Source organism: Pleurodeles waltl, chromosome 1_2 (assembly GCF_031143425.1).
Source record: "Pleurodeles waltl isolate 20211129_DDA chromosome 1_2, aPleWal1.hap1.20221129, whole genome shotgun sequence".
Classification (NCBI taxonomy): Eukaryota; Metazoa; Chordata; class Amphibia; order Caudata; family Salamandridae; genus Pleurodeles; species Pleurodeles waltl.
The window spans coordinates 882553494-882580874 of NC_090437.1; positions in this window are offsets into that span (position 1 = coordinate 882553494).

A 27381-nucleotide genomic window follows, 5' to 3' on the forward strand; every position below is an offset into this window, starting at 1 on the left:
CTCAGGGACCACTAATTGTCTCTTCTCGCCATTTACCGAAGTGGAAACCCTATATAGTAGGTCCTTATGTACTATAAAGTGGGGACCTACCTCTCCGGTAGAGGTATTACTGGCACTTCTCCAAGCGTGCTCGAGGGTGGGATCCTCGCGTTGGCTTACTCTAAACGATACTGGGGCGCTGGTTATGTTAGCCACTGGTTTCTCTTGTCTTTGATTAGCAGCATATTTTTGTTTTTCGGCCCTTTTCTCTTTTCGGGTTAATTTCTTCCGTTCGGGGGGGGCTACAAATGGGGGTATTCTGAAATGGAGCGTCTACCCACCAGCTATCGATAGGGTTGGACTTTCGCGTTTGGTCTAAAATGTCATAAAATCGCGGATAATCAGTCCCAATGACACACTCTTCTATCAAATTATCCATGAGACCCATCTGGAGGAAGTCGTGATACGTGTCCCACTCCACCTCTACCGACTCAAGGGGATACTGAGCTCAGTCCCCATGGATGCAACATATCGTCACCCAGTGATCTGCAGTGGAATTTATGTGCTTGACTACATCTCGACGTATCACTGATTGACTACACCCGGAGTCAATCAAGGCCATGACCAATTGTCCATTTATTCGCAGGGGGTGTTTGAAAGACGTATCGCCTTTTCCTATGCACAGTACTCTCCCTCGAGTAACCCCTATCTCCATCGGCTCCACACCCTCATGTTTCTTGGGACACCCCCGAGCTATGTGGCCCCACTCCCCACAATTGAAACACTGAGGTTGTTGCAGAGGGTTTCGCTCTGTACTCCGGGAGGTTCCAGGCTCCTCAAGGGTTCGTCTAGTTGTATATCGAGGAGGAGTTATGGGCATTTTACTCAGGGGTCTAGGAGTTTGGCTTTTAACATCCACCGACCGACGATAGGCGCACGCCAAGTCGACGGCTAGTTCAGTGTCGATTTTAGGGTGCTGTCTTATCCAGTTCCGGGTGCTCGCAGGAAGGGAGTCTAGATATTGCTCTAAAATGATGGCCTTAATGACGTCTTCGTGGTTAGTCCCTAAGGGCCCCAACCACTTCAGTCCTAAGTCCTTCACCCGGTAGTAAAAGGTACGTGGATCTTCATTCTGACCCCATTTAGCTTTACGAAACTTCATCCTATAATATTCCGTATCATGCCCCACTCTTTCAAGAATACTCTTCTTAATATCGGAATACGGGGTGGTGCCACCGGGATTTGCAGCCTGATAGGCGGATTGGAGGGTGCCTGTTAAGAGGGGAGCGATGTATTGGCCCCATCGTTTTTCAGGCCATTGAGCTGATGAGGCTACTCTTTCGAAATTCATAAAAAAGGAGTCGGGATCCTCACCTTCTTTATATTTTTGTAATACCGAGCTAGGCACGTTTGGGTGTACTTTGCTGGCCGCAATTGTATCAGTCAATTTTTGAAGAGCGGTCTCATGAACTAATTGATTATTGGCCATTATAGTAGCCTGACTTTTCAGGGCGGCTTGAAGGGCCTCTCTGTCCTCTTTGGCCTCCCTTTGTTGGGCCTCCCAAACTAATTGGAGGTGGCGTTGACCCTCCGCCAATTGTTTTATCATGTCCTCCAGGGTGGGTTTCTCCTCCATGCTCACAACACCTCTATACGGTCCAAAAAGGGGGGGGTTATCAATATACCCTGATCCCACTACTGACACCACTGTAAGGGGTGGGTTCAGTGGTACAGAGGACTCGGACTCGGATTTAGGCCCTATAAGGGCGTAAACGCCATTTATTTATTATAGTAAGATGATTGTAGAAATAACGGCTTTACTTCTTTATAGTCTCTCTTTGGTGTTTCTCTGTTGTTGGTTTGGGTTGACTTGTATGTCTCTTTAATGTTCTTTCTTTCTCTTTTAGGTGGCGAACTCCAGGTAACTTCTTCTTGGTTCCCGTGGGCTCTCGGAGAAACAAGAGGATATGTCTAGATAAGTGGAACGGTAGTTTGTTATCTCTATTATCTGTTAGTAAAAAGGGAGGGGGGGTGTGAGGGAAGGAACTATAGGAGATAGTGTCGGCGGGGTTAAAAGAAGAGAAGAGAGGGTGGAGTGGACTATTATTGTGGCTATTGTATACTGGTGATAGGGTGGGAAAGGTGATCCGTGACGTCCCAATCCCTGATACCCAAAACGACCCTCCCTGTTCCCTTCCTGCCCTCCCCGGCCTCCTATTCCTTCCTTCCACCACCCCTGGCCCCTTTACTGATGGTGCCCCTTTAATATGGCCCGTACCTTGTTCAGCCATGACCCTCCTGGGTCGTGGCAGGATTTCTCTCCTCCTCGCGGTTTCTTCTCAGCTCCACCGCTTGGGCTGGGGTCCCTTTCCTCAACACTCCGTTCGGTCACCGTGGCCTCGGGTTCTCGTGGTTCCTCTGTCTTCCTCTCTCCACCAGCGTCCTCGCGTTGCTCCTCGGCGTCCTCTCTTGTCTCAGCGTTCTTTTCTCCTCCCGCTGCGGCAACCCGGAAGTCCGGTGCCGGGCGAGAGCCCCGCCCCCACTAGTCTCCTTGACGATGCGGGTCGGGAACGGAGGAGGTGCGCGGCCGGCGCCATGACCTCGCGTCGGTAGGCGAGGTGGATGACACCCGCCTACAGTTGCCTACCTCACCCAATGTCAGGTTTGTTTCCCTGTCAGACTAGCAACTGTGGAAAGAGAGTACATCCTTTGTGACAGTCGTTAAAAGAGGTGCTGAAGTCCTTCCTTTTTTTTGAGAACTCATGCTGTATTCCTGCCAGAGGTAGTGACACCTCTTCTTGTCAGGCAAACCATGACTTTTCTAATATTCTTTGCTCTGCCTCATCTCTCAAAGAGGAGGGGGGACTCCATTGCTTAGACCCCAAATCAGCACTGACTTTTTACATCAACTGCACTAAGGTACATCAGGTAGACAAAGAAGTTCAAGGCGGTGCAGAAGCGGGACCGTCTCACAATGGATATTCGTCTTTATTAAGATCTGCTACCCATTGGCTAAGAAGCAGCCTCCAGAAGGTCTGAGGGCTTATTTCACCAGAGCTAAGGCTGATGTCACTCTGCTACAACACAGCTTCTGTCATGGACATCAGCCACACTGCTACTTGGTTATCAGTGCACACATTCACAAAGCACTATTGCCTTGATAGTCAAGCCCATCAGAATGGGTATTTTGTCCACTGGGTCCTGCAGAACTTTTTGATTTGAGCCATTCTACTGATCGCGCACCTTCGCATGTACTGTTTTTGGTATTTATTCACAAGGTGAGGAATATGGGGTTTAGTAGTATTGATCATTAGAATGTTACCTTACTTAACGCTCTTTCTGGTGGATACTCTGTCTCACTTTAGATTCCTCACCGCCCTTTCAGCTCCTCATTCTTTGGAATGGTCTCTTTTTCCTTTTTGAAAAGGTCCAAATTTAGGAACCTTCACACTGTTCTTTCCAATTTGAGGGCTCGGACAATCTTCGGAAAGAAACTGATGTCAGAACACATGGATGGCTTATATATGTGGCACCGCTGTCACTTCTGAAATGGAATGAAGTTGGTGCAGAGTCGCAGGGTGCCACCTTGTTGCATGCAGGAGCACTGCTTCTAGAGTTTCCAGATCCAGTTGTCACCTTATGTTAGATATTTGTGTTGGCTACATTCTCCACCAGAAAGAACATTGCAGTTGTCAAAGGTAAGTAACTTGTTTGTTTAGAAATCAACAATCCAGAAATGCTCTGAAAATGTTCTAAATCCTATTTAAGAATGAAAATACATTCTTCCCTGAAAGGAGGGATCGAAAATACTTAGACTTAAAGGACTCACTCTTAGTGCTCAGGCAAATTGGTATTGATGAGAAATTCCCATAGATATCCAATTTACCTGCTTATCACATGCGGCATGAACTTTTTAAATTTCGAATTGGCCATAACCCGTATTTCGCTAATTCAGTTTTAGTAAACCAATTATACCTACACCTTAATTTTCTGTATGTGTTCTGGAGGGGAGAAAGGTATGAATGAGCACATTTTATTAGACTGTGTTTTTAGTTAGTTTTCATCGCTGCTTTCTAAAGCCTTTTCTTTAGGTCTCGCCTGAGACAGCGCGCATGCACTGTTGCTTGCGATGATCTAGACAGAAAAAAAGCTCTAAAAATGGGGACTTTTAGCCTGCCTAATACTTACCGTTGGCTTGCTCCATTGTTGCTCCTATTTTCTTCATGTTCATTAATGAGCATGTGTTTGCCTATATCGGCTTCACTGTTTCCATGTTTTTGTTTTCTTCCTTGGACCACGGATCGAGTTCTGTTTGATTTCTTGATTAGTGTTCTTCTTGCTGTTTGCACTGGTATTGTGGTACTTTTTTGTGCTTGAGTTTTGTTTGTGTGTATGTTCTTTTTACAAGTCCCTGCACCATTGTATTTTGTTTTTACCTGCTGTTATGCCCGTTGTTTTTGCTTTTTCGTCTGGGGCCCACCGCTCCCCTAGTTCGTTGTTTGCTTTCCAGATTTTTCAAAAGTTCTTTTTCCATTAAGCCGCTTTTTTACAGCCAGTTTTATCCTAACCACATAACGATATAGTAACACAATTTATTACATTTTAATAAAGTTACATGTTGCTTCATTCACTAAGGGTGCATTTGTTAATGACTCGTTCTTGTTTTGTTCGCATTCAGTTTAACACCACCCTCCTTCCCTTTTGGAAAACCACAGTAAGTTACATGTTTTTAAAATGTACCAACTCATGATATCGGCACTTGCCTGAATACATGTGCATGCTTGTTGTTAGCAAGTAGGTTGTACACCTTACTAACATGCCACACCTTACTCATAACATAATATACTATACAATTATAGGCCATGACATACCAGAACATATCATACTGTACAATACCAGATCATACCATAACATACTATACAATAACAGGCCATACTATACTTTACAATACAATGATAGTCCATACCATATCACAATATCATACCATATTATACCATACCATACTATACAATAACAGGCCATACTAGAACATACCATACAATAGTGGCTCATACCATACTACAAAATGACTAGCCACGTCGTGCTATACTGTACAATTGCAGCCTGTACCATATCACACTATCCAGTCAAGTAACTCTCACCCCCTTTAACTCTATTCACCCTTCAACCTCCAAGTCACACTCACTGCCCTTTACCTTACCCACTAAAGAACCCTCATCACCCTTACCTCCCTGTACGTCTGCCCACCCCTCAACACTTGTCACCTTCCCTTACCTCTCCCCACTCCTCAACCTTCAAGTCACCTTCACTTCCCTTTATCTCTACTCAACCTTCAAGTCACCCTCACCTCCATTCACCTCTACCCACCCCTCAACCATCAAGTTACACTCAGCTTCCTCTACCTCTTTCCACCCCTCAGCCCTAAAGCCACCTTTACCTTCCTTTACCTGTACCCATCCCTAAGCCCTGAAATCATTTGCTTTTTATGTTATTTTAAACAAATGTTATTTAAAAAAAATATTTACCTGTGTGGTAAAAGTACAAATACTTTCCCTGTGGTAAAGGCTGTGAGATGAAGGCTGTTTCCTCTTGAGATACAAATGTTTTGAAGGCATTGTTGATTGTTGTATGCCCTTCAGTATGTTTGGAAGCACCTTTGCCTCTATGACAATTTGACCCCTACATCCATTCCCACACCCTGTACTTTAAGTCTCGTCTGAGAGAGTGTGAGACCTTTTGGCCTATATTTATGGATTTTGATGCAAACGTGCGCTGAAGCAGTTTTGCGACAAAATCCATAGCCCCTGCTATCGCCAGCCGGGCTCTATATTTATGGAATGGCACATGATGGCGAAAAGGACAGGCTAGCGTCTAAAGAAAAGATGCTAGCTGGTGGGGGCTGGCGGGAGGGGAAAAGGTACTGGTGGACCAGAAATGACCCTAGGTATGTTAGTGGCAATTAATATGCCGCCAACCAGCCTAGTGTTATTTTCTGACAAACTACCACCCAAACATGACTCCTGTCTTATTAAAGACAGGAGTCATACCCACCACCCCAATGGCCAGCCCTGGGGACCCGTGTCCCATGGGCAAGGCCATAATACCCAGTGCCAGGCAGTAGGCCCCAAGTAAGGGGCCCCCATTGGCACAGAAAAAAATATATATACTTACCTATACTTACCCAGGGTGGGGTCCCCCATCCTATGCTGTCCTTCTGGTGTGGGTGGGGATGTTCCTGGGGCTTGGCGTGGGCATCTGAGGGCCCATTCCATGGTGTTTAGCCATGGAAATGGGTCTACAGGTCCCTTAACGTCTGGTCAGACCGAGACGGTAAATAATTGTGCTAAGCAAGCTTAGCACCATTATTTTGGTCCACCTACTCCGTGCATGTCGTTTTTGTGCTGGAGTACAAATATGGCGGTAGGGGGTTAGTGTGATATTGTGGACGGGAACGCCTGCCTTGCATCTAATTAGCGCAAGGTAGTTTGCCGCATCCACAATATTTTGACACTAGACGGATCTAGTGTCAAAATATAAACATGGAGTTAGCTATGCTAAATATTTGACGCTAAAACGGCACAAGCCAAGTATAAAGATGCACCCTTGTTTAGTTAGGGAACTTAGATCCCACTACTTGGATACTCCTTGGATACCTTTAGTTGTCTTCATCTTTTCTCTCATTTCCTTGCTTCTATTTGATCAACAAGTGCCAGCTTTACTTACTGTTCGGGTGTTTGGACCTACCCTGGAGCATGGCCCAACTACTGCATACCTTGCTCTGGGTCCTTACAGTGCTTGTCGCTTTCAGAGGTACCTGTTTTTCCTTTTACTTGCACCCCATTTATCCTGCCCCCACCCGCATTGCAAACATGTTATTAGTACCAATGTGTTTCTTTGATGTGGTGTGTGCAGTAGTTCATTTTTTAATATAAGTTTGTAAATGCAGGCTTATATTTAAATTTTATGTTGGTTTTAGGGTAATACTTTGATGTATTATGTTGGTTTATGTTATTCTCGTGTAACAGACCACAGTCCTAATAATCTATTTATTAAGTAAAAAAATAATGTGCCCACAGGCTGGTGGAGTTGTCGGTGTGATGACCACGGGAATAACATAGACACTCAAGAGCATGTTTTTAAAAAAAAACAAATCTTATTGCATTTTTCAAGTAAACAGTGCTACATTACCAATCATAAGAATGCAGGTCTGTACAGCGGGGAGACAGTAACTGACATATGAGTCAAACACAAACAGACAAGTATATAATCTACAGATTCGCAATATCAGGGTGTGATTGATGCAACAGCCCACAGTGTTAATCCACTGGCATGGCATAGAACTGAAGACACAATAGCAAATAGTAACTCAATGTGCTCCCGCCACTTCCACCTCGCACACATCTAGCAAACAGGTATGGAGCCTCCTCCGAACCAGACAGCACCAGTTCAGACAACAGAAGCAGGGTCAGGCAACAGTGGGGGCACACCAACATCTGGCGAGGGAGCCGCAGAAACCTCCTCTTCAGCTAGAATCTGTCCCTGGGCATCTATTCTGGGGAAAGCTACTAAGATTATGTCTCAAGCAGGCAAAATTGTGACCCTACACACTCCCTTGGTCTCCTCCTTCCTGATTGCCTCCTTCTCACAGTCCACCCACTTGGACAGCTCCTTCCCCCATCTATTTGGGCCACCAGCAGATTTCCAGCTCATCATCAATTGCCTAAGAGCAAGAATAAGCTCTAAGTCTGCAAACCTTCGGGACGCTCTTCGAGTATGAAAGCCCAATAAGTACAACTGTGGAGAACAATCAAATTGTCAGACTGGTGCCCAACAGATAACTTGTCAGACAGCGTCCGAATATGGAGGCAACTCAGGGCATGTCCAGACCATATGGTAGAAACCTGCGTCAATTGCACGTCATCAGGGGCATGCAGATGAAGCCCTGTGGAACATGGTATGGATGTGCTGAAGGGTGAGGTGCACCCGGTGCAGGAAATAAAACTGTTAAACCTTGCATTACAAGACACCCTGGGGTTGAAGGTCAGGGCTTTCGTCCAGGCTGAGTCATCAAACGTGTGTCCAAATCCACCACCCATCGCTGGTTTAGTTGAGACATGGTCACCTCTACCCCCTTCAGCAGAGCACTATAGAAAAGTTTGACCTCCTTCATTCTCACTGTAATGAGGAATAGATAACAAAGGAATTCATGTTCTGGAGGATCCGCGGAACCCATCCTCCACCAAGCACGGGCCTCACCCAGCAGTGCCTCATGTAAAAGGAAGTGTCCCACTGGAATGACCTATGTCTCTCTCAGGTCCTGAAATGAGCTAACTTCACCCCCCTGCAAACACGTGACCCATTATATTAAGCCCAGCATCGATCAATAGATGAAAGCCACCCCAGCTTCTCGGGTGCTGTCAGTACTGAGCAATCATCAAGGGGAGCTTGCATGTGTACGGAACTCTGGGGCATATCCTCTGTGACACCCTTGCCCACACATATCTTTCCATCCTAACCAACACATTCCCAATACGCACCATGGTGTCTGGTACAGGTTTCAGCAGAGTCCAAGTCAAAAGAGCACTGGAAAGCATCTTGCACTCCTGGTGACCTACAGCATCCCAGATAACCGGCCGCCTCCGAGCCACCCACTGTAGCTGGGCGGCTAGATAGGGAAGATAAAATGTCAGGAGCAGCTGTTCCACTCTTGTCTACTGGTAGCCTACAAATTCCGCAAGGCCACCCGGTATTGTGAGGACCCCCAATATAACGTAAGAAGGATACTATCCAGTTCCCTAAAGAATGCTCTAGGGAGTTCCACCAGCAGAGCCACAAACAAATAGAGATGATGTAGAGTGCAGTTGCGTAGAGTGGAGTGATGAAGAGTAGAGTGGCATGGAATGCAGTGGCATAGAATGCAGTAGTACAGAGTAGATTGGTGTACAGTAGAGGCAGAGAATGCAAAGTTGCAGAGTGGAGTGTCAGTGCAATGATGTAGAGTGGCACAGAAAGCAGTGGCGTAGAGTACAGTAATGCAGAGTAGAGGGCAGTGGTGTACAGTGCAGTTGTTTAGAGTACATTGGCATAGAGTGGCATGGGTAGAGTAGCATAGAGTGCAGTGGAGTAGAGTGGCATACAATAGAGTGGCAGAGAGTGTAGTAATGCAGAGTGGTGCTGTGTCAGAGTGCAGATTAGACTCATGTGGCATAGAGTGCAGTGGCGTAGAGTGGTGCAGAGTGGAGTATTTTAGAGTGTTGCAGAGTAGAGTATAGTGCCTAGAGTGCAGTGGCGTAGAGTACAGTGGTGTAGAGTGCAGTGATGCACCGTGCAGTAGTACAGAGTAGAGTGTTGTAGAGTGGTGTAGAGTGCAGTGTTGTAGAGTGTCAGTGCAGAGTTGTAGAGTGGTGCAGGGAACAGTGGCATAGAGTACATTGGTGCAGAGTAAAGGGCAGTGACATACAGTGCAGTTGTTTAGAGTGCACTGGCGGAGAGTACAGTGAAATAGAGTGTATTGGCACAGAATGTAGTAGTACAGAGTAGAGTGGTGTAGAGTATAGTGGCAGCCAGTGCAGTGTTACAGAGTGGAGTGAAAGTGTGCAGTAGTGTAGAGTGCATTGAACTAGAGTGCAGAGGTCAGAGTGGCATAGAGTGCAGTGGCATTGAAAAGATTGTTTCAGAGTAGAGTGCAGTTGCTTAGAGTGGCATAGAGTAAAGTGGTGTAGAGAGCTGTAGCATAGAGTGCAGTGGCACAGAGTGCAGTGGCATAAAGTAAATTGTTTCAGCGTAGAGTGAAGTTGCTTAGAGTGGAGAGGTGCAGGGTAGAGTGCAGTTGCATAGAGTTGCATAGAGTAAAGTGGTGTAGAGAGCTGTAGCATAGAGTGCAGAGTAGATTAGAGTGACGTATAGTGTATTGATGTAGAGTGCAGGGGCATAGAGTTGAGTGTCACAGAGTAAAGTGCACTAGCATAGAGTGTATTAACTTAGAGTGTAGTGGCGTAGAGTGCTGTGTTGCAGAGTGGCATAGAGTTGAGTTGTGTGGACTAGATTGTTGTTGCCTAGACTGGAGTGGTATAGCATGCGGAGAAACAGAGCGCAGTGGTACAGATATGTGTAAAGTGCATTGGCATAGAGTAGAGTGGTACAGAGTAGAGCAGAGAGGCATAGTGTGAAGTAGCATAGAGTGCAGTGGTATAATGTGGAGTGGGTCAGAATGGAGAAGAGTGCAGTGCAGTGACATGGAGTGGTGTAAAGTGGAGTGATACAGAGTAGGGTGCAGTGGTGTGGACTGGTCCAGACTAGAGAGGAGTGGAGTATGCATGGTTTGGTAAACCACTGCCATTACAGACAACACATTTTTGATTGAAATGACCATTTCATTTGCACCGACATACAGTTTTTCAAATCAAACTATACTGTGCACAGACAATGATGTGTCGAAATTGCATCACCTAACGCAATGATTTCTTTTAATCATACAAAGGTATTTGTTTCCAGAACAGTTCAGAATTATGGGCTTCATTTGTACTCCAAATTCTGATATATTCTGAAGTTTATTTAAATGTTGAAATGTGATAGAAAAAACTCTTTCCTAACACCAGTATCCAGCAAGATTGTTGCATTAATCCTCTCATTTTGAAGTCAGAGAAAGAAAGGTAAACACTAAGTTCCCACCGAAGACAGAGGCTGACAATTGGCTTTATTCTTTGAATGCACAGCAAATGTGATGAAATAAGAACAAGATTTACAGACCTGTTTACTGTAAATAAGGTTTGGGCAAGAGAAGGTACAAACTCAAGCTGCATAGCCCAAAACAAATAAAGCCAGCAAATTAAAAGCAACAAAATGTGAGTTGCAAACCACAAAGCCAATAGCAAGCAGTGGGTGTAGCGCATTCCCAAGGAAGCACTGTGAATGTACTTAAAGTGACAGGCGTGGGATACTTTGTGGGGAAAGCCCAGTATTTTAGTCCAGTCCGTATCTTGCAGAGGTTTGGCCACATCAATCACCCAGGTAGTATGACGAGAAGACCTGGAGTGGTTTCCATGTTGCAGGAAACGTCTGTACATCCATTCTACCAGTTTGTCACCAGTTCCTATGGTGTAGAGCTTCTGGCACACCTCTTGTAGGGTTAGTGCTAGGTGGCAGACATGAAATAGGGCATTTTATGATTATTTAAGGCGGTTGTAAATAAGGAGTTGACCGGGGTGAAGATGGAAGTCTACCACAAGGGTTTGGAAATTTAGTAGCTCGCGGTCCTGAAACAAATCCCCCAATTTTAAGACACCTGCAGCGTGCCACTAATGGAGTTGCTCTGAGCACAGCCGTCCTGTGCGAGTGGGAAGGCTTAGCAAAGGTAGTGCAGGAACACAGGGTTTCTTTGTGTCAGTGAGTTTACAGGTTCTAGCAAGGCAAGAGAAAGCTGTGCATGATAACCCCAGATGGTGATCCGTAGAATGGTCAGTAGGAAACAATGAGCAGTGCATTAAACTTTTCTTAAAAGCCTTTACTGATCAATCAATCAATCAGTGTATTTGTAGAGCGCACTACCACCCGTGAGGGTCTCAAGGCGCTGAGGGGGGCAGGGTGCTGCTACTGCTCTAATAGCCAGGTTTTGAGCCACTTCCTGAAAGTCAGCAGGTCTTCGATCTGTCGTAGGGGCAAGGGAAGGGTGTTCCAGGTCTTGGTGGCGAGGTGGGAGAAAGATATGCCTCCGGTAGTCGCCCTACGGATGTGGGGGACGGTGGCGAGGGCGAGGTCGGCTGAGCGGAGTTGGTGGGACGCGGTGTAGAAGGTGAGTTGTCTGTTGAGGTAGGCTCGACCGGTGTTGTGGAGTGCCTTGTGTGCGTGGGTGAGGAGCTTGAAGGTTATCCTTTTGTTGACGGGGAGCCAGTGTAGGTCTCTCAGACGGGAAGTGATGTGGCGGTGGGCATCAAGGATCAGGCGTGCGGCGGCGTTTTGTATGCGTTGCAGTCGTTTGAGGTGTTTGGCTGGGGCCCCTGCGTAGAGGATGTTTCCGTAGTCAAGTTTGCTGATGATGAGAGCTTAGGTGATTGTTCTTCTTGTATCTGTGTGAATCCCTCTGTAGATCTTGCGGAGCATGCGGAGGGTGTTGAAGCAGGATGAGGAGACAGCGCTGACTTGCTTGGTCATGGAGAGTGTTGAGTCGAGGATGATGCCCAGGTTGTGTGAGTGGTTGGTGGGTGTTGGGGCTGCTCCCAGAGCGGTCGGCAACCAGGAGTCACCCCAGGCTGAGGGGTTGGCGCCGAAGATGAGAACCTCCCTCTTATCTGAGTTCAACTTCAGTTTGCTGTTCATCATCCATTCGGCGACGGCCTCCCTTCCTTTGTGGAGGTTGGATTTGGCGGTGAGGGGATCCTTGGTAAGGGAGAGAATCAGTTGGGTGTTGTCGGCGTAGGAGATGATGTTGTGGTTGTGCAGCCGGGCGACGAGAGTGAGCGGGCCATGTATACGTTGAAAAGTGTAGGGCTGAGGGACGAACCTTGGGGAATGTCGCAGATGATCTTGGAGGCTTTGGAGCGGAAAGAGGTGAGGCGGACGCTCTGGGTTCTGCCGGAGAGGAAGGAGGTGGTCCACTCCAGAGCTTTGTCCCGGATCCCTGCGTTGTGGAGGCGTGTGCGTAGGATGCGGTGGCAGATGGTGTCGAAGGTGGACGAGAGGTCCAGGAGGATGAGGGCCGTGGTTTTACTGTTGTCAAGCAGGGCCCTGATGTCGTCGGTGGTGGCGATGAGGGCGGTTTCAGTTCTGTGGTTGCTGCGGAACCCTGACTGGGATGGGTCCAGGATGTTGTTTTCTTCCAAGTAGTGGGTCAGTTGTCTGTTGACGATCTTCTCGATTACCTTGGCCGGGAATGGGATCAGGGAGATGGGGCGGAAGTTCTTGAGGTCTCTCAGGTCCGCCATGGGTTTCTTGAGTAGGGGTTTGATCTCAGCATCCTTCCAGCTCTCGGGGTAGGTCGCGGTCTCGAAGGAGATGTTGATGACTTTGCGGAGGTGGGGTGCGATGGTGGCGCTTGCTTTGTTAAATATGTGGTGCGGGCATGGATCTGACGGAGATCCAGAGTGGATGGTGCCCATGGTTTTGATTGTGTCGTCTTCATTCACGTTGGCCCAGATGAGCAGGGGTTCGTAGTTGAAAGTGGGTGGAGAGTCTGAGGAGTCGGTGATTGGCGGGGTGGTCTGGCTGTTTAAGCTGTCATGGATGTCTGTGATCTTGTGGTGGAAGAAGGCGGCGAGGGAGTTGCACAGGTCTTGTGAAGGTGGGATGTCGTTTTTGCTGGGGTTGGAGAGTTCATTCATGATGTTGAAGAGCTCCCTGCTGTTGTGTGCGCTGTTGTCCAGGCGGTCTTTGAAGGAGGTTTTCTTGGCAGATCTGATGAGGTGATGGTGATTACGGATATGGTTGTACGGCGTCTGTTCGAGGAGCCACTTTCTCTCCAGTTTCCGACAGGTTTGCTTGGAGGCTCGAAGGTCCGAGGTGAACCAACTGGCTCTCTTGTTGGCACCTCTGTTGGAAGGTTTATTGAGCGGGGCGAGAGTGTTGGCACAGTCGTCGATCCAGCACCAGAGGTTGCAGGCTGTGAGGTCAGGATTGGTGGGTGGTTTTCGGGCGAGGCTGGTGTTCAGCTGGTCTTGGCTGATTTTGCTCCAGTTGCGGCGGGGATCTGTTGGGTGCGGTGGTGCGTGGTGGGTTTCAGGAAGGTGAAGTGGATGCAGCGGGGGTCGGTCCATGGGAGTTCGGTGGTGTGGCTGAAGGTAACGTGGGGGCTAGCGGAGAAGACGGGGTCCAGCGTGTGGCCAGCGGAGTGTGTTGGGGTAGTGATGAGTTGTCTGAGTCCGAGGGTGGCGAGGTTGTCGATTAGGGTGGTGGTATTGGGGTCGTTGTTATTGTCTAGGTGAAAGTTCAGGTCGCTGAGGAGGACGTAGTCGGCGGAGGCTAGGGCGTGCCTGCTGACAAGGTCGGCGATGGGGTCGCAGAACTGAGGCCGTGGTCCGGGGGGGTCTGTAGATGAAGGTTCCTCTGAGGGTGGTGTTGGGGTTGGTGTGGATCTGAAAGTGCAGGTGTTCGACGGTGCTGAGGGTGTCGTCGGTACAGGTCGTGACCCTGATGGTGTTCTTGTGGACGATGGCAATTCCGCCTCCGACTCCGTTGGTGCGATCCCTGCGGGTGATCTTGTAGCCATCCAGAATAGCTATGGCGATGTCTGAGGCCGAGGAGGCGTTCATCCAGGTCTCCATCAGGAAGGTGACGTCCGGGGTGGAGGTGTCGAGCAGGTCCCAGAGTTCAACGGCGTGTTTGCGTAGGGAGCGGGTGTTAAGTAGGATGCATCAGAGGTAGTTGCGGTCTGGCGATTTGGAGACTGGTGAGGCTGCAGTTCCGGCAGGTGAAGGGTCCCTGGGTGTGCTTAGGGCAGGCCAGGGAGCAGGCGTGTGCTCATCCGGTGTTGAGGGTGCTGGTGGTGTAATGGCGTTGCTGGCCGTAGTGGTCTTGGGGACCAGGGGTCCTGGCGGCGCGCCCCCGCTGCGCATGTTGCGCAGCGGCTGATATATATGGGGAGGTGGGAGGGAGGGGCAGCAGGGAGGAGGGAGGGGACGGCGAATGGGCGAGCAGGGGGGCAGGGCCGCAGGGCAGCAGCGGCGGGAAAAGGGAACTTGAAGTGGAGGGAGGGGGCGGGACGCAGCAGCGGGAAAAGGAAACTTGAAGTGGAGGGAGGGGGGCGGGGCCGCAGGGATGAAGCAGTGGGCCAGAAAAAAAAAACAAATAACAAAAAGGGAACCTGGAGCAGCGGTAGCACCGGCACTCTGTGCAGGGGAGCGGCCTGCCTGTAGCAGGGTCAAGGGCCGCTCCCCTTCACTGTGCAGCGGCTGCCATATAAGGGGAGGTGGGAGGGAGGGGCAGCAGGGAGGAGAGAGAGGACGGCGAATGGGCGAGCAGGGGGGTGGGGCCGAAGGGACGCAGCGGCGGGAAAATGGAACTTGAAGTGGAGGAGGGGGCGGGCCGCAGGGACGCAGCGGCGGGAAAAGGGAACTTGAAGAGGAGGGGGGGGGCCCACAGGGACACAGCGGCGGGGCAGAAAAAAAAAAAAAAATAACAAAAAGGGAACCTGGAGCTGCAGGGGAGCGGTGTGCCTGAAGCAGGGTCAAGGGTCGCTACTGATAGACCCCGTCTCATGCAGGGAGGTGGGCAGAAAGCCAGCGAGCCACCCATTGGACCTGTGCAGCTGAATAATAGCATTCTAAGTCCAGAAGACCTAATCAACCCGCATTCACAGGTAGCTTCAGAGTGGAAAGAGATACCCGATGGTGCCGCAGCAACCAAATCAGATGTGTGGCATATCTGAAGAAGAAATGAAGGACAAGCAGGGGAAGGTTTGCAAAATAATACTATCATTGGGGTAGCACACCATCTTCACTAGTGCCACATGGCCCACTACAGAAAGCAGAAGAGAAGACCAAAAAGCAAACTGGGCTTGGAGGGTCTCCTCCGAGATATCCATACTGCAAATCAGTGAGAGAATGGTAGATATTAATCACTAGGTATCAAAAAGGTAACTGGTTCCCAGTTCAATCTGATATCTAATTGTCAATAAAGGGGAAAACAGTGCCATATGTTAAAGAAACACTAATTACATTTTAAAATGTTTACATTTTGTTTGTGCAATTTATATCCCAAATATTTTGAAGATTCTATGTGTACTTGACACTTAGGGATAAACCAGATCACTACAGTAGTTTGGCTTTTGCTCAATTTCAAAACTATATAAAGACATGGACAAAGCGGGCAATTGCTATGCACAACCTTGGAAGGGGTCTGGCCCCTGCTCACCCTTCACAAGCACGAATAGTGGACCATTGCATCAGAAGAGTTTGCTAAGGTGTATGGATGTTACTTGTTTAACCACTTGACAGTGCCTCTTCTATTTCTCTCCTGTGTGCAGAGACAACTCCCCAGGTACCCAATACCTTTGGATAGTCTTGGTGGACCCATCTTGTCTGATTTTAGGAATTGTCCCACCTTGTTCTTCTCTTCCTTATTTACTCAGTTCTTAACAACAACCTTTTGAATCACTTGCCGTGGATCTCCCATTTGATCTCAATTTCATCCTCCTCTTTTATTATCTTTGATTGGTAGTACGGGCTCCCATTTCTGAGATAAATGTAGAGTCCCAGACATACACTCTAGTGCTGTGAGACTACAGACAAGTTGTGGGTACGTCACATCCTGACATTAGGAGTGAGAGTATCGCCCACACCATCTGCCCTGCCTCATTAAAAAAAAAATTAGGTTGAAAGTCCATGGGTGGTTGGGGTGAGCCAGATGTTTTTGTTCAATTTGTTTAAACTAGTATACGGTTAATTACCTTAATGTTTCCCAAACTGTTTGCCAGGGCTTTTAAAATGTTCAGAAACACAATCAAAATGTTGTTCTCACTTTCTCTTCAAGAAAGATTGGGTAGATTTGGGTAGGGGTTATGGCCTAGACGCAGTGCTGAAGGGCATTAATTTACTACTGAACAAGGACTTAATGTGACACCTGAATGTAGCATACCAGGAGGCAATCACAAAACGTCCACAGTAAATAAATAGTGCTATGTTAAAAAAGAGTAAATAAATGCACTGACAACATAGTGAGGCATGGCCTGTCTTGGGTGTGTCTGTAAAACTGGCGTTTGTTCTTGAATATTTGTCCTGAATTTGGACCCTTTGTCCTAAATTTTTTACAGTCCTGTCCAGAATTTGCCTCAATGCCAGGTGGTCCCCCTACGTGTGACTGGCTGCTCACAGCATGGTGGTTAGCTCCACCCTACCCCCTGCCTAACCCCCGCCCCCCAATAGAGAGCACGTTTATCATTTTATAGAGCTTTAATTTTTCCACTGCATTTCACAACTAGACACAAATCAATATTTTATGTTTAGTAATGGCAAAAAAATTTTTTCGTTCATTGAAACAAGATACCAACAAGTTATCAGATGAAAACGGCATGCAAGAAGGGCTGTGAGTCTGTGAAACAATATTCAGAAAGATGAAGAGGACCATGAGAAAACTAAATAAAAATGTGTATTTGTCCTTATTGTTTTATTTCCTTCACGTCGGTACGTTGATTTCAGTCCAAAACGAATCCTTCCTTCCACAGCTCGAACTGGAAAAAAACAAACAAATGTTATTATGATTCATTCGTTGTAGTCTTTTTAAAAGCTGACGAGCTTAGTTGTCGTCGAGGTGGAGAAACCGCTCTGGGGCGTGAATCATGGGGTGTTCATTGAGCTTTCTAATGCCGTGCGCGCCTGCAGGTCTGTACAGAACCGGCCTGCTGTAAATATAGCGTGGCCTTTACTGTACATACCACCTGGCCTGGACTTGTCGACGAGTTATCGGGTAATCTGTAATACCTCGTGGAAGATGAGAGCGTGGCGTTTAGACAAAACAGATAAAAACAAAATACTCGGCACGGATATGGCTCTTCTCATCTTATCTGGATGTAAATGCATTTTCTTAAAAGGATTTGAAAATGCCATTGTTATTTCTGCTTTGTAAAACACTATATTTGTGGTATATGTTTGCATACCAATCCCGAGATTAATTTTATTTTCAAAAGCAAAAAATAATCTAGAATCTTTCTTAAAGGCACAGCTTCTGTGATGTAGATTCAAGATCATACTTGTGTGGCTTCTCTGAAGCTTTCTTTGTTCAATGTTTACTATACGTCCACGGAAAAACAGAGTCATTGTGATGCTAAGAAAGAAAGCGAGACACCCACTCTCTTTAACCTGCTATAATTCGGTGTTTCAGAATCTAAAAGCACTAAATCTCTTTACCGGTTCAGAGACTTTTACTGGATCACCTCTGCAGGTGTAGGCATTTCTTTCACTCCGTCTGGTCAGCGTCAGCACATGCATTCAGCGCTCTGTTATACCAGGCCATACTTTGAACTGTTTTGAGGCACGAACACAGGCCCCTGCATTGCGGTGGCGGCCAGAACCTTTAGGCCCTCCGAATCCCACAGGGGGCACCCTTCAGCCCAAGGCCAATAAAAACTAAACACATACAAGAATGAGTATCTCAAATATATATGTACATACAATGATTTGAATCACTACCTCAAGCTTTACCACCAAGCACTCTACTATGGAAGATGAGTTGGAGCTCCTTCATGACCTCCATTTAGCTGCAAGATAACCAACAATGTTAAAATTCTGTTGTTCCCTATGATTAGCAATTCTTAGGGGAACACTAGAAACTAATACTTTGTGGATGACATTGAAATACACATATTAATTGTTGTCTAATTTAAGAGCCATTCCTGTTCCTTCACAGATGAACCCATAATAGAATGTAACAACCCCAGTTTTAGGAGGAGAGTTCAGTTAAATGTTCTAGAAAAAAAATCAGTGTTGGCGTTAATCAACAACACAGCTTTTCAGAATGCTTCTCTGCATTCTCATATATCCATCAATACAAATCCTTAGAATGCAATAAGTCTTGTCAAGGGGAATCTGGGATCCACATAGCGAGGTTCAATTGCCTAGCGAAGGCCCTTGTGAACCATGAGGGATGTTATGTCCAGTAATCCAAGATGGCTGCCATCAAACATAAACAAGAGTGCACAGCCTGAGGGAATCATAGTTTATTTAATTATGCTGCCATGTAGCATAATTAATGAGCATGCACGCAACCTCAATACATACAATGCTGACAGCCCCTGATATCCACCAGCCTTTCCTTATCTGAAAAGAACTAAGTGCATGTAGTTTGGGTACCTCACACCTCCTGCACTTGAGACTTGAGTCACACTGTTTAGTAAGCGGTAACCCCAGCTCCTCTTCCTGGCAGTGCCATTTACTTGCAAAAATTGACAATTTTGGCTATTAGATCCCCTTTAGGGAGTTACAAATACAGTGAATTCTGGGGTTGGTAGTCTTTACTTCCATATTACAGTCCTCCAGTGGGTAAGGGCCATGTGGACCATTTTCCCATTAATTTAAGAACACACTGCAATTAATGGGACTGTTCAAACCCATAGCTACAGTCGGTCCTTGACGGCAGCCCTTTGCCTAGAGAGCCTTTCTCATGCAGAGAACTCGTCGGTTCTATGACAGTGTGTGTGATGTCATCTGTGATGTCATATGAAATGTCATCAGTGATGTCATTAGTAATGCCACTGACCATGTTATGAGTGATGTAATATGTGAGGTCATAAGCAGTGCATTACGAGAGCGCAAGTTATAGTTAGCTCAGGTAACTATAACTGCTGAATTTCTACGGTTTTCTACGAGTAAATTCAGAACCTAAGTATAATATCCATGTAGCCTTTGTTTTTTTTCAGTGAACTGCTAAGGTTTTTTTAGATTTTGTTTTCTAACTATAACGTCCCTGTAACCTTTGTTTTTTTCAATGAATTTCTATGTTTTTTTTGCAGTATAGTAATTGTAATGACTATACGTTAATCCAACCCCCTAAAAGCACCCACCCTTGCACCGTGCACTGCCTTCTCCCGTGTGAGTAGAGGTTGCCCGCAAGGGCTGGCCAACAGCCAGTGCCTGTGGTCAACCCCCCTAGTTACCTGTCACATAGGCTCCCATTATTCTTATGAGACTAATGGACTCAGTGGCAGAATCACTTGCGCTGTGGGGGACTGAGTCTGAACCCATTACAGGTGACACCTGTCGGCCTAATCTGGGTTTTGTTCCTGCTAACTAGCAGTGCCTCATCTCTACCCAAGCAAAAACAACAACAACAACAAGTGATGGACGGAATGCTGAACATTGTCAAACACTCACCCCCAGTCACAGATCTGGGTTTAATCCATCGTTCTTTTGCTCACCATGCCACCCCAGTTTGGACCCAGCCATATGCAAATCAGTCTTGACCCTGTTCCTCATGGGAACAGTCCAGCCCGAACTGCCAAGCCAGGTCCTCACTGGACCGGAAACAAGCATCCTGGGACCGGTTTCGGGGTTTCACCCCTCATCAGCCAGGCTAGCTTGAATCCAGTGGCATGGGAAGCACGGGACCCACGTCTGGGCATACCCTTCCCACTTAGGGCGACATCTCTACCCAAGAGCAGGAATGATTGGGCAACCGAGTGCATGAGAAAATTGGTTCCTCAGGGAAATCATGGTCATTCAGATCTCATCTGTTTCTCTCAGTTGCATTTGTCTCAGGTATGCAAGGACAATCAGAGGCAGAATATAGTTCAATAAAGTTTTATTGAAGTAACTGCAGGTTAGATAATAGAGCATGAATTGCAATAACTAGGATGATAAAGCATGACAGGATTAACATTGTGACAAGGAGAGTTAAACATGAAAATAACACTACCATATTGTCACTAGAAATCGTTAATAATAGCTCCTACCTAGGCTATTTTAGAGCACAGCATGTTCAGCTCTAATTCTGCCCTTCAGGTTCCCCTGGGAAGACATCATCCCTCATACCTGAGCAAGAGGCCTGTAGCCTGCATAAGCAGCTGCAGCGAAGCACTCAGCAATCAGCATACAGTCATGGTCATCTGGCTACAATCTCCCTCCAATGTACATGGGTCAAAGTAGTGTTTTTATAATAAAATATCTGATGTTCCAAGAAAGGATCCCCACGTAAGAGTGTGGATGTTTCTGTGAACATTAGAGACAAAGCGTACCACTTTTGCCAGCAACCTATCTTACTGCAGGCTTGAGAAAAGCACAGAGTGAAAGAAATGTCTTTTTTAAGAATGCAGTGCTGGCCTATGCAAAGAACAGCTAGATAGAGAAAATAAAATAAGACCACTAATGTGGCTATTGTTAAAATAATAAAACAAAGCTGAATAAAATATGTCTAGGTTAAAGTGCACAGCGGCAGGCCTGGTTTGCTAAAATAACATGTGTAAAACTACAGCTAAAATGGCCGAACAACACACCCAAACCAATGTTGTGCATGGCCCTTTACACCTGCATGGCAGAAGTTAGCCGTGGCCTCTGTGGGTGTGAAAATCGGTGTAGGAGGCTCTTTCTGGGGGCAAGAGTGGCTGTCAGAGTGTCTGTCTCGGTGTTAGAGTGCGTACATCAGTGTTTTAGTTGGTCCTTCAGTATGTGGGTGGGTCTGTGAGTGCATGCATCAGGGTGTCACTGGGTGTGTGAGTGGGTGTGTGACAGTCTGAGTGGGTATGTGAGTGAGTGGGTAACTGAGTGGTTCTGAGTGGGTACATGAGGGTCTGACTGGGGCTGTGAGTGAGTGCATGAGGGTCTGAGTGGGTCTGTGAGTGGCTACGTGAGTGTCTGAGTGAGTCTGAGTGGGTGCATGAGTGTCTGAGTGGGTCTGTGAGTGGGTGCATACATTTCTGAGTGGGTGTTAGAACTGATTGAAAGAGAGAGAGCAAATGGGAGAGAGAGTTTTTATGGTTTTGATGTCTGATATACTTGGAATGAGTTATTTGTATCCAATTTAAAATTAAAAATATATATATATATATATTTTTAATATAATAATTCTTGTATTACAAAAAAAAAACAGAAATGATGCCTGCTGGACTCAAACCCCCCTAGCTCAGTGTGAAAGTCTGCAACCTTCACACTGAACTATGGTTTTTTTTTACAAATCTTTTTTTCTAGCCCTTTATGGGCTTTCATATTTTTAATGTAAAATAAAAAAACAATAATTGAAAGCCCTTTAAGGACTATCTGGCACTGTGGGGGAAGCCTTAACGGCTCTCTCGCAGTCCCTGTATATATTTTTAATTACAGTTTATTTTTTTAGAAATAAAACGCCTGGCTATGTGGGACTGCAAGGGAGCCCTCAAGGGCTCCCCCGTGGTCCCTACTTTTTTTTAATTTTAATTTTTGTTTTTCATACAAAGCCCTTACAGGCTACCTGGCACTGCGGGGGAAGCCTTAGGACTTCCCCCGCAGAGCTAATGCTTCAGCAAGCATGGAGCTACTTTGAAAGCTTCTCTGTACTTGTTGAAGCATTTTATCTCTGTCCCCTGCATGCTTGCAGAGAGCAGAGATGAAACTAAGGATTTTGACAGCAGGACTTGTTTTAAAGGTCCCATTGTCAAAACCCGAAGTGTTTGCAGTGGCTTGGCTGCAGTGCTGCAGCCAAGCCACAACAAAAAGCAATGTCCTGGGGTTAGCACCCCCGGGACATAGAAAGAGCCGGCCCTGGTGAGATGGCCGTCCCCAGGGCAGGGGGAGCCATGGGCTCCCCCGCATAGATAAAAATGGTAGCCCTGGGGAGAAAAAATGAAAAAAGAAGGGGGCACAGGCATATAACAAAATAAAAGCTCTGGAGAGGTGATGATCCCCGGAGCTGTGGGGGGCAGGAGGCCCCCCCACACAATTTGTATTGCCCCCCCCCGGGACCTGGCCCACCCGGGGGGCCTATAAAAAAAGAAGAGCAGGAGCCCGTGCTTGCTTTATTTATTTTTTCATTTTTCTGCAGCGAATGTGTGAATCTCGCAGCATAAAAATAATTTTAAAAAGTGTTTTTTGCTCTGGCCCTCCACCAGTGTTAAGGGGTCAGGGTGTCTCTACCCTGACCCCCTTTATTTTATTTTTACTTTTTTCCTGGGACTTGGCTCAAGCCGAGTCCCAAGATGGCTGTCAAGACTTCCTGGTTTGGAGTGTTGGCAGCCAATCAGAGCTGTGCATTTCCCTGCACAAGCTCCTCTTTATTTGCAAACACTTCGCAGCCAGAGATATACAAAATTGAATTTCCCTAAATTTCTCAAAAACTACTGAACAGATTTACTCTAAATAACGTAAAGCATGATCTATGTACCGATAGCTAGCTTTCTGCCATATTTGGTGTAATTCCGTCCAGTGGTTCGGCCTGTAGACGTGTCTAAAAAATCCTATGGAAATTAACATCACAAATGCAACCTGTGGCACAATGGTTAGAGCAGCAGACCCTGATGCAGAGAGGGACCAGGGTTCAATTCCCACGTCGTGGCTCTTGGGCTCAATTCCCTTGGACCAGATATTTCTCGCCTCAGTGCCTAATCTAATTAATGGGTCCCACTCTGTAACTCTGGCAATAGCTTGCTCAATCTCCACAATGGCCCTCACAGCGCTTGGATGCCTCGCTTTACCCTGGGGCTGTCCAGGAGAGGATACCTCACAGGGAAAAGCCAGGAGGGGTTCCACAGCAGTATGCGTACAGCGCCTTGAGACCCTAACGGGTGAGTAGTGTGCTATACAAGTGAGACTTTTTTTTCAGCCCCCTTTTTCTCGGCCTCCGTTTGAGAGATCACCCAGAAACTTTTCAACAAGAATCAATGTGACACTTTATTGTGAAAATGTCATTAAGATTCATCAATTGGTCCCAAAGATATCGGCAAGTCAATAAATGGTTTTCCTATGGAAACTAGGTCCTAACTATAACTACCTTGTGGGGACTGCCACTAGGTAATATATATATATATTCACTTAAAAAAACAAAGGTTACAGGGACATTACAGTTTGGCTCACATTTCAAAAGTACAAAACCATTGAAATTCAGTAGTTATACTATAACTCGTGCCCTAAGGTAACTATGCTGTGTGCCCCCACCATGCAAAGTTTTTTCATCAATAATGTTACTGCAAATGATATTACCAAAGGAGTTATAAAAGATCTCATTAGCTGTAATATCTGAGGTAATTAGCAGTGCATGGCAAGGGCACAAGTTATAGTTACCTTAGGGCACGAGTTATAGGGCCAGATGTAGCAAAGGTTTTTACCCATTCTGTGTCTATGGGAAAAAGTGTTCGTACACATGGCCCATAGTTACTTGAAATAACTCTTAACAGGTGAATTTCTATGGTTTTGTACATTTAAAATGTGAGCCTATCTATAATGTCCAGGTAACCTTTGTTTTTTTAAAGTGAATTTCTATGTGTTTTTTAATTCTGTTTCCCAACTATAACGTCCCTTTAACATTTGGCTTTTTCAGTGAATTTCTATGTTTTTAACATTAAGTAAAATGGCCATTGCAATGCACATGCACATAGGGCGGGGAGTTGGTTGCAGGGCATGGCCTGGCATTGTGCTGTCCCCACCCAAGTCTGCTAATCCTGCCCTCCCTCCTCCTTGCCATCCATTGTCCAAGTCCATGCGCCTGCTCCCTCATTACAGCCATGTGTGGCTGTTCTGCTTCTGCCCTTTCCGCCTGCCCTGAACAGTTAGCTTGCTGCCCCATCCACCTCCTCCCTACCCTCTTTTGTCTGGGTCTTTGTACCACCCCTCTCCCTTCTGCACTGCAAGATCCGATGTGCTGCCACTGCCCTCCATTTAACTTGATGTCCCTGTGCACTCCTACTGCCCTCCGTTCCCCAATTCTATGCCCCATCATTGCCCTCCGGCTTAGCTTCTGTGCTTAGCTTTCTGTCTCTACCCTCCTTTCCCCTAGCATCCGATGTCTGTGTACTTGCTCCTGCTCCCTGATTTTGCTCAGCATGTTCCATGGACCTGCCACTGCCCCTCCTATCTAATATGAGTGTTCTGTTGAGCTGTCACTGCCCCTTCCATCTGCCTAGCATGGCCAGATGACTGTGTCCTGTCCCTGCCCTTCAATGTCTGTTACGCTGCAACTGTCCCTCCTCTCTATCCGGTATCGTCAGCTTGTTGCCCTTGCCCCTTTCCCATCTGCTCTCTGTTGTCCACATGCATAGCCCTGTCCCCTCCCTATTGTTTTTCATGGTGTGTTGTGCTTCATTGCCATCCAACTTGCTTTGTGTGGTGAACTGTGCTGCTACAACCCCTGAGCCTGCCCTGTAAGGTCAGTTTGGGGCCCCTACCCATCTCCCTCCTGCCCTCTGTTATTCGAGTCCATGTCCCTACTCCATCCAGTGTACCATACATGCCAACATTTTGAACTTAGTAAGAGGGAGATTTTGAAAAAATAACCTGGGGAATTGATGTTTCCATTGACTTGCATTGAAAAAGAGGAGATTTTAGGTAGAAGACAGATAAAATAAACCAATTTTGGGCTTAAAACATTGGGAGTTTACTGCCTGAATCGGGTCTATTGGCATGTATGGTTTTACTATCACTGCCTCTTCCTTCTGCTGTGGTATGTTCTATTGCCAGAGCTTCTCTTGCCTGACCTGCATGGTTGGTGTGTTGCTCCTGCCCTCCTTTTCCCTGACCTCCATGGTCCCTTGTGCTGCCACTGCACCTCCCTCCTGCCCAGGGTGGTCAACTTGTTGCTTCTGCACCCTCCTTCCTGCCCTCAATTATCCAAGCCCACACCCCTGCCATCTGCCTCCCACAGTATTCTAATAAACAACTAGATTGTTAACCTTCTATATTTATTACAAAAGTGTGGAACACCTGCCGTCATCTTGATGTAATCAAAACTATAATACCTAAAGCATTTCCTTCAGAAATTATACAAATTGAAAGGTTTCATTCCCATAGAAATTATGGTCAGTGCTCTAAAAAATTAGGACATATTTTTTGAGTTCTCAAATAGTGACAAAACATTTTTAAATGATTTGCTACCTTGATGTTGTTTTATCCAGTTGATCACTTGATTGTATGTTTCAATTGTTGCACCAGGTTCGAGTTTTAGCGTCCACTCGACATCCTGTGATTCTGGGCAAATCACTTATTCTCCCCATGTCTAAAGCCCATAAGGAATGTGTTCTTGTGTAAAGCAACTGCTGCCCATGTAAAGCACTCAAATACCTTTGGGTCAAATCTGTGCTATATAAAACTGCAAAAAAACACATAAAAGTGTTTTGCACACTTCTGTGATTGAGCTATAATTGGGCAACATTTGGATGATATTTGTGCTACCTTTGGGCTCTTTTTTCTCTGGTGGCCATCTTGTGAGACCCCTTTGTTATGAAGCTCCCTAATCTCCTCATTTACTGCAGTATCCTCAATAGAAAATGCTCTCAGTTTTCTACTTCAATTCCATAAAGATGGCAGTCAGATGGGCATAAATTCAGAATATGGATGTTTCAGTCTACATGTCAGAATGTTTTAATGAAACAGAAGAGGAAGATATTTGACTTATTTGAAACGTGTCCTAACTTTTCTTTCTACAGCACTAACCATAATTTCTATGACAAAATGAACCATCTCATTTTGTTCCTTTCTAAATTAAATGTTTTAAGTTTGGCTTCAGATGTGGCACACTTTTGTCATAAGTAAGATTGTTAGCACTGTAGTTGTTCTTTAGAACACTCTGGGAGACTGCAGTAGAACACAAGGGAATCAACTGACAGGCTGCACATGTTGGAAGAGCATATTTTACTGAAAATGTCAGGCTTCATTCTCATATGGCTGAGAAAGATAGTGAGAATTTACAGAAAATATGCTCTCATTTCAGCTTCTAGAGTACCTTCCATAACCTCTCTGGGAAAATCATGAGAAAACAGTTTTCTCTCAAGCATGATTTTTGAAATCATAGGAGAAGGCTTTTTCACAGGGTAAAAGCACCTTAGCAACTAATCATTTATATTGTGACTAAAATCTGTATTAACCCTTTATATGTTCTTCTTTTTGTGACCTTCAAAACCTGCCATTCACTACAATGCATTTCAGTGGATGCTATCATGTATATTGGTCCTAAGATGGCTGCTATCACTTTCTGGTTGAAGTGCTGACAGCCAATCAGATATCACCATGAGATCTGTGCTTAGGCTCTGCCCAAATATGCACATTTGGATTTCCTTTAATATTTTGAAAACTACTGAATGGATTTGCACCACATAAGAAAAAAGGGTGATCTGTGGACCAAAAGCTACCTTTCTGCCAAAATTGGTGTAATTCCATCCAGCAGTTTGGGCTGCAGGCGTGTCTAAAGAGTCTATGGAAATTAACATGGGCAAAGCACTTTTTTGAACCCCCACCACCCTTTTTCTTGGTCCCCGCTTAACAAATCGTCCTGAAACTTTCCATGCACAAGACCCTTGGGCACACTTTTGTATGGAAAATTTTGTTAAGATTCATCAAACGTCCCCAAATATATAGGCAAGTCAAACAAGACTTTTTCTATGGAAACTAGGTCCTAACTATTACATGTGTGTATATATATATATATATATATATATATTTATATACACATTTGTGTAGATATATGTGTGTATATATAATGTGTGTGTGAGTATATGTTTGTGTATATGTGTGTGTGTATATATATATATATATATATGAATATATATATTTATATGTATATATATATGTGTACGTATTCACCTAAAAAACTAAAGTGAAATGTAACGTTATAGTTAGGTGTAATGAAAATATCTGTTTTTGCTTAAAAATACCTTAGAAAGTCACTGAAAAACCAAACGTTAAAGTGTCAATGTTCTGAACAAAAAACAATGCAGAAATGAACCAGTTACATTTAGCAGCACTAACTATAAATTGCACCCTGCCATGCACTGCTTTTGACTTCATATATGGCATCACTCTATGA